This window comes from Pipistrellus hanaki (genome assembly GCF_964339955.1).
Source record: "Pipistrellus hanaki genome assembly, chromosome: 1".
Taxonomy (NCBI): domain Eukaryota; kingdom Metazoa; phylum Chordata; class Mammalia; order Chiroptera; family Vespertilionidae; genus Pipistrellus; species Pipistrellus hanaki.
The window spans coordinates 52299394-52313021 of record NC_140503.1 but is presented as its reverse complement, the minus strand read 5'-3'; positions in this window follow the sequence as shown (position 1 = coordinate 52313021).

Genomic DNA, 13628 nt, shown 5'->3' with positions numbered 1-13628 from the left:
TGTTGAAGTAGGAAGGAATGCGCTCTAAAGTTGGTTTATATTTTATAAGATGAAATAGGCCATTTTCATGCCCAATTCACTCAGGCTTGTTCTCTGTCTGTAACCTGGTAACATCTAATTGTCAGTCCATTCAAGGGTATCATCCAACTTGGACGGGCCGGCCTGTGTAATCCACACTTTCCAGTTGCCTGGTTATCATTACTGATGTATCGGAATCTCCCTGAGAACTGTGCACCTTTCAACTCAGTGAGCCACAATTTCTTATTCAACATCTTGTCTCTAGAATTTAGGCTTCTTGTTTCATGTGATCCTTCTCCTTTGCTTCATGCTAGTCCTTCAGGGCCTCCACTGCAGGCTGCATATCAGCTACTCTCACTGATGCTAAAGGCAGTGATGGGGTTATTTTGATTAAAGTTTCTGTGAGAGCTCCTTATTCCTGATCTTCTTCAGTAAATCAAAATCTTGGAAAACATCAGGGTGTCCAGGAACTGAACTAAGTCTGAACCTGAGATGTCAAGTTCTATGTAAGATACTTTGATCCAAGTGTCAAGTAGATCAGAGCAAGACCAGGATCCTGAGTTCTATCACTATGAAACTCTTTCTAATTTAACTTTCCACCAGAGTGATGAACACATTACAACTAATTTTTCTATGTAAGAGTCTCAAGAATATGTTGGAGTTAATATTACTGATGGTTTTCACAAAAACCTATGGCTCAAATATCCTTCTACTTTTCCATTCTGAACCTAAAACTATGACATAGGTCCACACACTTCCATTTCTTTTCTTTTTTATTATTTTTAAAAAATGTATTTTATTGATTTTTTACAGAGAGGAAGGGAGAGAGATAGAGAGTTAGAAACATTGATGAGAAAGAAACATCGATCAGTTGCCTCCTGCACACCCCCTACTGGGGATGTGCCCACAACCAAGGTACATGCCCTTGACCAGAATCGAACCTGGGACCTTTCAGTCTGCAGGCCGAAACTTTATCCACTGAGCCAAACTGGTTTCAGCTTCTATTATTATTATTATTATTATTATTATTATTAAAAACACTCTTCAAGTGTTCTTTCTGAATAATCGGAAGATAGAAAATTCCCTTAAAAATGTTTTTTTACTTCAACAGGATGCTCCCAGGCTTCTAACTACTTGCCACCCCATGCCATGTGTAATCATATCTTACAAATAACTCTATTTAAAGAGTGTGGACTGTGGTGAACTGGGATTTCTATGGTCTGAATGTTTGGGTCCCCCCAAATTCATGTTGAAATCTTAACCCCCAAAGATAATGGTATTAGGAGGCAGGGTCTCCAGGAAGTGCTGAGGTAATGTTGGTGTAGTCTTCATGAGTGAGATTAGTGTTCTTATAAAAGAGACACCACAGCAACCCCCCAACACTTCCACCATGTGAAGACACCAGAAGAAGCCTATGACTCAGAAGGGGGCTCTTACATGAACATGGTGGCACATTGATCTTGGACTTCCAACTTTCAGAACTGTGAAAAATCAATTTCTGTTATTTACAGGCTAAGCAATCTGTAATATTTTGTTACAGCATCCTGATTTGGCTAAAACATAGTTTGTCTATACATATAACAACCCCATGCCCAAAGAACCTAAAGTTTTCTATTACCTGTGGTCCTCAATTATCTGCTGTAGTATTTTTTTTTTTAAATATTACAATGATTTCTTCTGGTTAAATCCAGGGAATGCTATTTGGCCCATAGTTTCTATCTCTGCAGCTTTTACACTGGTGATTATTTATTTGAGTCTTATGACAAATTTTTTTTGAATGAATGGTACACCCTGTTTCTTCTGGTTCTCTCCCTCCTCTTGATTTTTTCTCCTCTGGAAGAACCTCTTGATCATCAGCTTTTATTTCTCCAAAATTTTACCCTAAGCGTATTTACCAAGTCTTGGATTTCAGTACTATCATTGTGAAGATATTTTCAAATCTGCCTGTCCAACTTAGTGCCATATCCCTATCTTACCATTTTCTTAAGATCAGTATATACCAAGTCTAACCCATCATTTATTCCCCAAATAATTTTGTGCTGATTTTTCCATTTCTGAGAAAAACTAAGATGTACAGTGTAGGTAGATGTGATTGATGTGGTGATAGACAAAATTAGAAGAAAGGAATATAATTTCAAGAAATTTTCAAGAGGTACATGTGGTTAATGACTGGTGAGAGATAGGAAATGATTCAATGGTAAACTATTATCATAATTTCAGTGACCCTGCAACAGATTCCAAGTCACTTTTTTTAAAGGGTGAGTGGGGAGGGGGTCAGATGGAACAGAAGTCTTCATTTCATGGAGAGTAAAGCTAATTGGGATAGAGTGGAGAAATGTTTTTTTTTTTTAAGTATGTTTTTATTGACTTCAGAGAGAGGAAGAGAGAGAGGAAGAGAATCATTGACCAGTTGTCTTCTGCACACTCCCTACTAGGCACTGAGCCTGCAACCTAGGCATATGCCCTGACCTGGAATTGGACTGTGACCTTTTGGTTCAGAGGTTGGCCCTTAACCATTGAGCCACTGTGGCTAGGCATAACTCAATTCTTTATTCATTGCTTTCCTTATCTAGCTAAAGTTTTCTTTTTCTTTTTTCCCCCAAAATATTCTTTTTTTTTTTTTTTACCCTCTACAGAGCCAATCATAGCAATAGGCTAAATAAATATGTGTTAAAAGAATGAACAAAAACAATGAATGGATCTCATATTCAAACTTTCTAAGGAGACCTTCCAATGGCTGCCAGCAGCTTTGAATACTCATTCTTTCAGTTCGGGTCTCTTCAGACAAGTTTCAGAAACCATTTCTATTTCTAATTTGTGTTAGGAACCTAAAATCCACATTATTCTTCCATCAGCCATCTATTATCTATATCAGAACACTCTCAGAATCTCAATAATCTCAGATTATGCTTTCTTCTTAATTCTTGGTTAATCTCTGCTATGAGACCCAAGTCTCTTCTGCAGTTTCCTGCTCTATTCATCTTTTTACCAGGCCCTGGGGAAGGCAGAATGATGCCTCCCTCCCAAAGATGTCCGCCTGTGACTATGTTAGGTTACATGGTAAAAGTATTTTGCAAATCTGATTAATATGTTGAGGTGGGAAATATCCTGAATAAACAGAATGAGTTTAACATAAGCACAAGGGTCTATATAAGAGAAAGAGGAAGGCAGAGGAGGAGGTGTGATGATGGAAGCCAGCAGAGGTCAAAGTGATAGTGCTGTAAAGATACCACAGTCAAGAAAGCAGGGTAAATCTCTAGATTCTTGGAAAAACAAGAAACAGATTGTCCTCTGGAATTTCCAGAAGAAACTCAGCCATGGGACACAGATTTGAAACACTGAAGTTCCATTTTCGGACTTCTGACCTTTAGAATTATAAGGTAATACATTTGTGCTGTTTTAAGCCCCTAAGATTGTAGTAATTTGTGATAGCAGCTATAAGAACCTACTAATCCTCTGCACCAAACATTGTTTGTCATTCTACTATCCTGGTCATTGCCTAAAACTCACCCTATGTTCTTCAATTTTCTTCCAGACTTTCATCCTACAACTGTTCTGTGCTTCCTATGATGATCAAACTCTCACTGATGTTCTCCTCTTCAAATATTTCCACTAAGATCTCCAGATTTTCTATTATGTTGCACACACACTCCCCTGTGTTCTTGGGCTCTCCACCAAATACATCTACTAACTGCTGGCTTTTACGGTAAAATGATCTTTCCTGAGAACACCAGTACTCTTGAAATAACCTAAAAAATAGACTTTTATTTCTTTTACATTCCAAGCATTTCACACCTCAAAATATGCAGCTTCCCAAATATTTACTTCTCCCCTTGTCTGAAAAATCTCTGGGCCTTCTAGGCTACCAATGGTATTTGACCATATCACTCTTGGGTTCTTGTCACTCTTATCTTCTATCCTCATGATAACCTCCCTTCAGTTATTGAATATTTTAAACCTGGATCACTTAATTGAATCTCTGCAGCAAGCTCTGCTATCATCTTGGAGGATTTGAAAATTCTTAAGAATAACCTATCCTTAATCTCTTATATTCTAGTAACCTTCACATCCATTCTAGCCACTAATGGCCAAGGTCACACTCTGGGCCTTTTTATACCTAGAATTTCTCCACCTCTGAAATCCTGCATTCAAATATATTATAAACAATTGAATTTGTAGTAAAAGACAAAAATAACCAGAATGTATTATCTAGCCCAACCACATCACACCCCAAAGGAAATACCTGCTCTTTATCTCCCCGTGCCTGGCTCAGTAAATGGCAGCACTACCCACATGTGTTCCCAGGACAGACACCTGAGCACTGTCTTTAATTCTACCTTTGCCTCCCACTTTCCACATCTAATCAACCCCTAAGTTCCTCTCAAGTTTACCTCTATCTCTGAAACCTGTTCTTTTCTCTCCAGCCCCATCATGACTACACTAAATAATCTTTTTTTTTTCAGGATCACTGCTGATCTCTAATTGTTCTCTCTCCAACTGAATCCCTAATACCTACCAAACTAAAATCTTTTCATGGTCAGGTTGATCTTTCTAAAAGACATTATGATCATGTTACTGCTCTGCTTAAAATTCTTCAAGAGCTTCCCATTGCCTTTGCAATAAAATTCATCTTAATATATCCTTAATGACTGACTGCTGCTTACCCAGTAGCTTCACCTGGTGTACCTGCCATATGCCATCTCCTCTCCCCTACTTCCCTAAGCACACTCATCCTATAGTTGTCCTAAACTACTTTCAGTTTTCTAAACTAGTTTTGCTGTCACTGTCACCTCCAAGCTTTGCTACCTGCAGAGGTGCTTACCACCTTTACTTATCTGATGACACCATACATCCTTCAGAACTTAGCTAGCCTGTTGCTTTTTCTGAAAAGCCTTGCCTTATTTTCCATCATTCCTCCTCATCTCATCATTGAGAAGGCTCTCTTTCCATGGAGCAACCTGTGCTTACATCTATTCTAGCACTTGTCTCACTCCACTGCAAATGTCTCCTTTGTTATCGCTCCAAGCCAGTTTATAAACTTGAGAGAGGACCAAGTCTTTTGTACTCTTAAAGCCTCAATGCATAACACAGGCAATTTTGTAATTTTTACTGAAGTAACAGGTTAACTAATATAGATTTGTGTTTCTAAGTACATTCCATCCCGCTTATTGTCTTTACTAGTGGCCCAGTGCATGAAATTCATGCACAGGAGGGCAGGGGGGCCCTCTTCAATCTGAGACCCTTTGGTAGGATGTCCTATTGCAGGTTTACAGAGATCAGGCCTAAATTGGCAGTCGGACATCCCTCTCCCAATCCAGGACTACTGGCTCCTAACTGCTCACCTGCCTCCCTGCCAAATTGCCCCTAATCACTCTATCTGCTGGCCTGCTTGCCCTCAATTGCCCTCTGCTGCTGAATTGCTCACCCCCAAATGCCTCCTCCCACCCTGATCACCCCCAACTGCCACCCCTGCCAGTCTGCTCACTCCAAACTGCCAAATGCCACCCCCCCTTGCTGTCCTGATCATCCCCAACTGACCTGCTCGCCCCCACTGGTTCCCCTGCTGGTCTGCTCACTCCCAACTGCCCCTACCCCTGACAGTCTGATCACCCCCAATGACCCCCCGCTACCGGCCTCATCACCCATAACTGCCCTTTCCTCTTGGCCTCTAACCACCTCTACCTCAGCCCCGCCACCATGACTTTGTCCAGAAAAACATCTGGACATCCAGAAAGTCTCCTGGAAGGTCTCCCAGTCTAATTAGCATATTACCTTTTTATTAGTATAGATAGAGGCCTGGTGCACTGCACGGGCTGGTTTGCCCTGAAGGTTGTCCCCGATCAGGGTGGGGGTTCCCTTGGGGTGTGGGGCAGCCTAGGAAAGGGGCCTGTGGTGGTTTGCAGGCTAGCAATGCCCCATGGGGTGTGGCCCCCCACTGGGTTGCCTGGCCAGCCTGGGTGAGGGGCTGATGGCTGTTTGCAGGCTGGCCATGCCCCCCAGCGGGGACTTTTACTCCATGGGGGCATGGCCAGCCTGGGTAAGGGCCTGAGGACTATTTTCAGGCTGGCCAAACCCCCCAGCAGGGACCCTCACTTCATGGGGGTGTGGCCAGTCTGGGCAAGGGGCTGAGGGATGTTTTCAGGTTGGCCATCCCCCCTTTTAGGGTAGGGCCCCACTGGGGTGCCTGGCCAGCCTGAGTAGAGGGGTTCATTCACGCGGGATGGCTACTATTGTTTTATCCGTTATCTCTTTTTTTTATTTGACAATGTAAAAGAAAAAAGTTCAGTGCCCCTGCCTAAATAGCAGGTATTGCATATTTTTAAAATTGTTGTGGCATACGAGGGTGCCTACTACGGCACACTGATTGAAAATCACTGGGATTACATGATGCAATATACAGAGGATGTATTATAGAGTTGTACACTTGAAACCTGTATAATTTTATTAACCAAGGTAATCTCAGTAAATTCAATAAAAAAATCACTGGTATAGGTCATTTCCACTGACAAGTTAGACAGAGTTTCTCACTCTCTTTAATTCAGCATTTTCTAGGTTTTGTACCATAACAATATGACTGTCGATTAAAATAAATATTTCAGGACAAATAATTTTGGGAAATGCATATAGTACTGTCTTCTTAGAGATGCTTTATGGGTATAATTATATTAAAAGTACAGTAAAGAAATTTGTTTATATTATTTAGTTCGGCAGTTCCCAAAACTATTTGTCCATAGAGCAGGTTTCCCCCGCATGGAACTCCTATGAACATATCATGGAGCATTGATTTGAGAAAACATGATTTGTAAACACTTTGCAAGTAGGTGTGGCACTGTCAGCGAAGGAAACATGAAATCCCAGAGAGCCGAATTCCACTGGTTATTACAGGCATTATGTATTCATCCTCTCGTAGGGGCTGAGGCTGAGTAGATGTGCATGGCAGTCTGAAGATTTTGAATTTGACATGTGGCCTCCCATGATAATTGCATTGTCACTGAACCAAACTCAGGCCATTGTAAAGACTCTGAAAAACCCAGTTGGCCTCTCAAATTATAGTGTAGTTGCAAATATTTCTGTCCTAAAGACATAAGCACATTCTGCAATTTCTCAGATGCTGACCCTTTCAAAGTGCAATCCATAGAAGTAGGATTATTCTACACCAGCAAAGAGAATACTTGCATCTTCCCTGGCCTTGCAGCATGCACTAGTCCATCCTGTTTACCAGAATAGGTGTGAAGGATCTTAGTCCTGTCCCTGGTTCAGCACAGAAACCCTTAGTATCCAAGGCAGACTGGAGGAGATGAGGAAACTCTTCTGGCGTAACTGTAAGGTCAACAAATTGGAAAAAGCCACAACTCACCCTTGGGAAGGATTAAATACACTGACATCCTCCAAATTGATTTACCTAGATCAGACCACATGTTAATGAGGCAGGCAAGTTACTCTAATTCATTGCTACTATTCCAAATGCAGAGACCTTTTCACATTAAAGAGGCGGGGCCATGGATTCAAATCAGCATCACTTATGGTCTGTCACTCAACCAGCCTGGGCCAGTGTCCTCAGAGCCATTTATAATGGTTGTAATCCAAACTGCACCAAAAATAACTAGACATTCAAAGAGCGCAGCTCCCATGAAATGAAGTGAGTTTTCTTTCCCTATGAGCTGTCCTTCTGAAAAGTAGTGCCCAAATGCAGTTAGCTGACTGAGTAGGAGCACTTAGACTTTTGGGAACAGACATTTCTAAATACTTGAAGACTTTCTATTATTTGAAGGATCCCCTTGAAAATGTATCATTCACTTTTCAAGACTAACTCATGAGTAACACGATTTATCATAGATGTGATTTATACCACAGATGTAAGATCTACAGATCTCAGCTTTGTCCAAATTGTAAGATTTCTTTTAAAATGTTATTATTTATTTATTTATTTATTTATTTATTTATTTATATTTCAGAGCATAAGGGAGAGGGATAGAGAGATAGAAACATCAAGGATCAGAGAGAATCATTGATTGGCTTCCTCTTGCATGCCTTACACTGTGGATTGAGCCCACAACCTGGGTATATGCCCTGACCAGGAGTCAAACTGTGTGACCTCCTGGTTCATAGGTGGATGCTCAACCACTAAGCCATGCAGATTGGGCTAAATTATAAGATTTCTTAATGGCTTCATGCCTGACACATGAGTTTTATCTCTATCAAAAGATAAAGTTTATACAGGTATAAAAGCAATATTCATTGGAATATTTATATGATTACTCATACACACAGTGCTTTGTAATAATCATCTAATAGGTAAAAAAACAAACAAAAAAACACCAAGGGCCAGATAGTGAATACTTTGTGGGCCATATGGTCTGTTGCAACTTTCAACTCTGCCATTGTGATGTGAAAGCAGACATTGACAATGTGACTATATTTCATACATTTTTATTTATAGAAGACACTAAAATTTGAATTTCACATGGATTTTATTTCACAAAATATTTATTTTTAAAATGGTTTGCATTCAAAAATGCAAAAACCATTCTTCACTGGCAGGGTCATCCTGAAACAGGTGATGGGCTGCATTTGGCCCAGAGCCCATAATTTATTGACTGTTGCTTTAACCTGTTACTTTGAAAACAAGACATATTAACCTCTTTGCTTACATTTTATTTTTAAGTTCTTTATCAACATGAACTCACCCCCTGTGATTCGATGAGGTCATTGGAACAACAACAAAACAAAAAAAACCATATAGAATTATTGCAATGTGCATAATATAGCAGGAATTGCAAATTTTACTTTTATGGAGTCAGAAGAATATCCAGGAAAAAAATTAAGAGACATCAAGTCTATGTTTCTTACAACACATACTTTGAGAAAGATTGCTATGCTTTTCTTGTACTTTTATTACTCCTAATTTTTTTCTCAGAAGAATACACTCTTAGATCCATAACATATTCTAAATTTTGCTCTCTAAGAAATAAATTTTCATTATTCATAGTCATAAAAAAACCACATATAAAATTACTTTTTTTCTGATTACAAAAGTTGCATTTTTTTAGACTACATGGAAAATGCATAAAAACCAGATTACTTCCAGTTTAAGAAAGATTGCCATTTAAAACCAAAAGCTTTTAAAAATCTTCTCTCGGGTGTTTATAGCTATTACCTAAAAAAACAACTTTCTGCTAGTGAACTGAATGTCAAACACAACACTTGACTATTTGGCTAGGAAGCTTACAGTTTAACCCTGCGTGCAGATTCAGGGTGAAGCAAAGGTCTCTAATTCTAAATATTTGTTGGTGGATGTTGCTCCATCAGCTACTTGGAAATCAGTTGCCACCAGATTGGGTAAAGCCTGATAACCAAACAAAGCAGCAATTAGGACTCCAGTCAGAAAACAGCCCCTGTTTTGCTTACTCCTGTGCCTGTGCCCTATGCCCAGTTAGTTTGTCCTTGGCCTCTGTGCTCCCGCCCTTCATTGTCTTGGGGATGCAAAGTCTCTGGCTTGCAAAGCAACCTCAGTGAGTTTATTAATTCATTTTTGGACAGGTTCGCTATGAGTCATGGGACACACAGGTGTTCATTCTCTGAGCCGTCCCCGCCTGTGTGACTGTGGCTTCTTCCAGTCCTCTTGCCTGCTGGCAGGCTGCTCAGAGCGGCACCCCCGTAGCTTCTCTTTAATGGGAATATGAACACTGCGAGGGAAGCCCTGGACCTCCTGGGTTTTCTTAAAGCAAATTCAGCTCTTTAAAGAAAAATAACAACAATTCTTTGCCTTCAAATCCCTCTCCCCTGCCCCCAGTCCACACCCCCCACGTCAGACAGGCCAGATGTTTGTGAAAACTGCAGTTTCTACAATCAAAAGTATAACATTTACCATAGCTTTTATCAAAGATTTCAATTCCCCTCATCTTCAGGAAAATGACCCTTTTATTTTGTTGTGGACATAAAATTATGGCCCTGGGAAAATTGGAAGCATTTCTGTTCGGGGAAATCAATTTTCTCACTGCCATATATGATCAACATGTCACAGCCATCACCTAGATAATAATAGGAAAGTACAAGTAAAATAGCTGGTAATACTAGCTTTAAAGGTAGAAAAAGACTGAAGCAAGATAACACCCCCACCCTTTTTTAGAGCGTGTTTGCCTAAAGGAAAAAAAAGAAAGGAAAATAAAAGAAAAACGTCCAAGTATATATTGATATATATTTTTTCTTTAATTTTCTTCCTTCCCACCCCACGTTCTTCCCTTCCCTAGTGATTTCGAGAGTGTAAGTATTTTATTTTGTGTCCTAATCAGCCAAAGCATTAATGAAACTGTAGTGATGTGTGTTCTTCCTGGAAAAGAGTAAGCACTTTATGTGTAAACCACTCTGGCTCCTTTTCAATCTTCCTGTTAATGGGTGGCTAATTGTCAAAAGATGTGACCAGAGTGAGATGACCCAAGAGTGTGTTTAGGTGGGAGGCAACAGGGAAAGTACAGAAGCAGCTTCTTAATTTGGATCCTGCAAACAAAAGGAAACATCAAATCTGACCTCACTGCTGGAGTGTTAATGGCTTTCTCCCCATCGCCCCTGCCACTTAGCATCTTTTGTGCCCCACCCCGGGAAGCTTCCCGGCAGAAGTGTGCATTAGCCGAACTCTACAGTTACAAAACGCTGCTTACTACAGACGAGGGGAGAAACCTTCAGAGTGATTAAGTGTTCTTTGGACAAACACATCCACAGCCATAAAAGTGCCATTTTTATTTCAGGAAGGCCTCTCGGCGCAGACCCTGTGTGGCTCCCCACACAAAGGCGTGTGGTACCTAGAATGTCTTCAAAGAAGATCCAAACATCACCCCTCTTTATAGGAAAGTTGGCCCCACAGGGGGACATGGAAAGCTAAAAGCTAAAACTGTTCATTCAGGACAAGACCATAGCCAAGGAAAAAAAAAAATCAGCTGAGATGTTGGTAAAACTTCAAATATTTTAAATAATGGAACCATTTGCAAGCAAACACATAGACAAAACCAACTGATTGTTTTAGAAGAAAAATGAGAGAGGACAGTAAGAATGAGAGGAAAAACTAACCTATGAAATCTAGACTAAGGGAATCTCACAGATAATGTGTCTGCACAGAGATGTCCATAGAAGGATACTTTAGAGTTGAAAATAACCTGTATGTTTGACAATGAATGATGTAAAAAGCTAAACTATGACCTATACACTTGATAACATATTTTGCAGTTATTAGAAACATTGGTTTTGAGCAAATAATGCTTAAAGAAATATGAGAAAAGTACATACTATGGTCTAAATCAGTGTTTCCCAAAGTGTGGTACACGTACCTCTAGGGGTTCAGAAAGAGTTTGGTGGGGGTACGCGTTGCACCAGAGTTTGGTGGGGATATGCACTGCACCGTGCTTAGCTGCGCCTAATTCTACGTTCTCATGAGTACGAGGGTACTCAGTGTTACTAAAATTATAATAGAAGGGGTACACATATGTCAAAAGTTTGGGAAACACTGGATAGGTATGGCAATGCCTGCTTAGGAAAACATACAAAAGAAAATATTATGGCTGTGTTAGGGTGTGATATTATGAGTGAAGTTTGTTTTCCCTTCTATTTCAATTAGGAATGATTTGGATATTGTTTTGATTATAAAGAAAACAAAACAAACCAAAGAAACCTAGGCAGAAATAGGCCCTGAGAAACTCTTTTTGGTGGGCAAGAACATCATTCAAAAAAGGTTTTCCCCCCCCAGATTTTATTAGAATTTGTTAATACCACATTTGTCCAGTGGTTAGGTTGTAAGTTGGGAATTAAAGGACCAGTGGTTCATTCTAGCCCAGGAGAGGCCTTTTAATTCTGTCTTTAACAGCAAAACCCCCAGTACCCTCCCAAGTCAATCTTCCAAAAGCCATGCACCTCTGTGCTGTGATGTTCACAGAGACAGTGACAGAATTTGGAGACTCTAGGTCTAGGCAATGCATGTAAGGACATAATGTCTGTACTCAAATGGGGGGGCGGAGGGGGAAGGCTGATCGTTTTTCTCATCCACTTTATAGCTTATTTTTTTTAACCCTTTTTTTTTTTTTTAACACTGGATATGTGAATAGTTCATCTGCACATTTATTTCTATCTCAATCTCTCTCTCTCTCTTCTCTCTCTCTCTCTCTCTCTCTCTCTCTCTCTCTCTCTCTCTCTCTCTCTCTCTCTCTCAAGTCAAGATTACTCTGATATATCCATATCCCAGCCCATTTCCCATTTGCACTTCCAAAATGGGTGGGTTATCTTCAGGACAGGATGCAAGTCTGGCGTCAGGAAAATGCTCCTCCTCCTGGGGGGACATGGGAGCTTGTGGCCCACTCAGCACTGTGACCGATGAGGCTCTCAGCTCGCCAGACAGCGGAACAGACCATGTGTTGGAAAAAATCAAACTCACTGGCTTATTGGAGTGGAATGGTCAGGAGAGAGGTGTTCAAAGAACACTTCCTCTTGGTAAGTAAAAGCACATCGATAAAAATAAATCAATGCCCACTTGTTTTCTAGGAATCTGTTTCATATTCAGCAAAGGCTCCCATTATGCTGCATTTCTGATCAAGTAACCTAGAAAAAAAATGTGTTTTGAAGCTTGAGTAAAATCTTTTGAAGGAAAGCATCACACCGAGATGCTTAGTCTTTCCATGTGCACCAAAATGCAAAGCACAGATAAACGCAGGTATAAACAAATAAAACTGCCCTGCAACTTATTTGAGAAGAGGATTGTGAAGGAATTGCACTGGGTTGAAAAACCTCAGTTTGATTTTTGACTAATTCATTGACTATCTATCTGTGTGGCTTTAAGTCTTCCCCTAGTAAAGCCTTAACTTTATTCATTGTAAAATAAAAGGTTAAACTAGATCAGGGACTAATATACACCACCACTCGTCTGTACAACACTGTAACAGAAGTTGCTAATCACTTGTGGCTCTTTCCTGCTGATTCTGGTTGAGGCCTTAGAATCTTTCATTTGATAGTGCCCCTGGCAGCCATTACTAATTGATAAGTTTAGTTATAATGGATAAAACTTTCCCATTACAGGGAAAAATGAGTTCCTAGGTCCTGCTCTCTATGACCCTATAAGCTCTTTCTCAACCCTCTTCCATTAGATATCCAGACACTCAAGTTCATTGACACTCTGTAGGCTCCAGATTAACTTTGTTCCAAACTTATATCCACGCAACTCTATGTTTCAGGAATTATTGTGCTAAATGGATCAGCTTAAGCCAATGTTATTTCCCTCTTTAGTAGCCCATTTGTACCAATGACAGACAGCAAATGTTTCTTTGTGTGGCATAAATTGCCTGGCAATCCCCACCACATGTATTCTATACATTATGGTAAGAAAGCATACATTATTAATTCTTCTAAGTGCAGGATGATATTCATTAATTTATAATTCTAATAGTTGATATACAGTGTTCTACATAACTTTATTTTCTCCCCAAATCCATTATAAAACAGAGCAATGCTGACCCCTTCCATACATCTGTTTCAGAATCCATCAGAACTGCTGCATTATATGCTCAAGCTATGAAAACACATACAACATTCCTTCTTCAAAACCTGAGGTTGCTCCACTGTTTCATTGCATT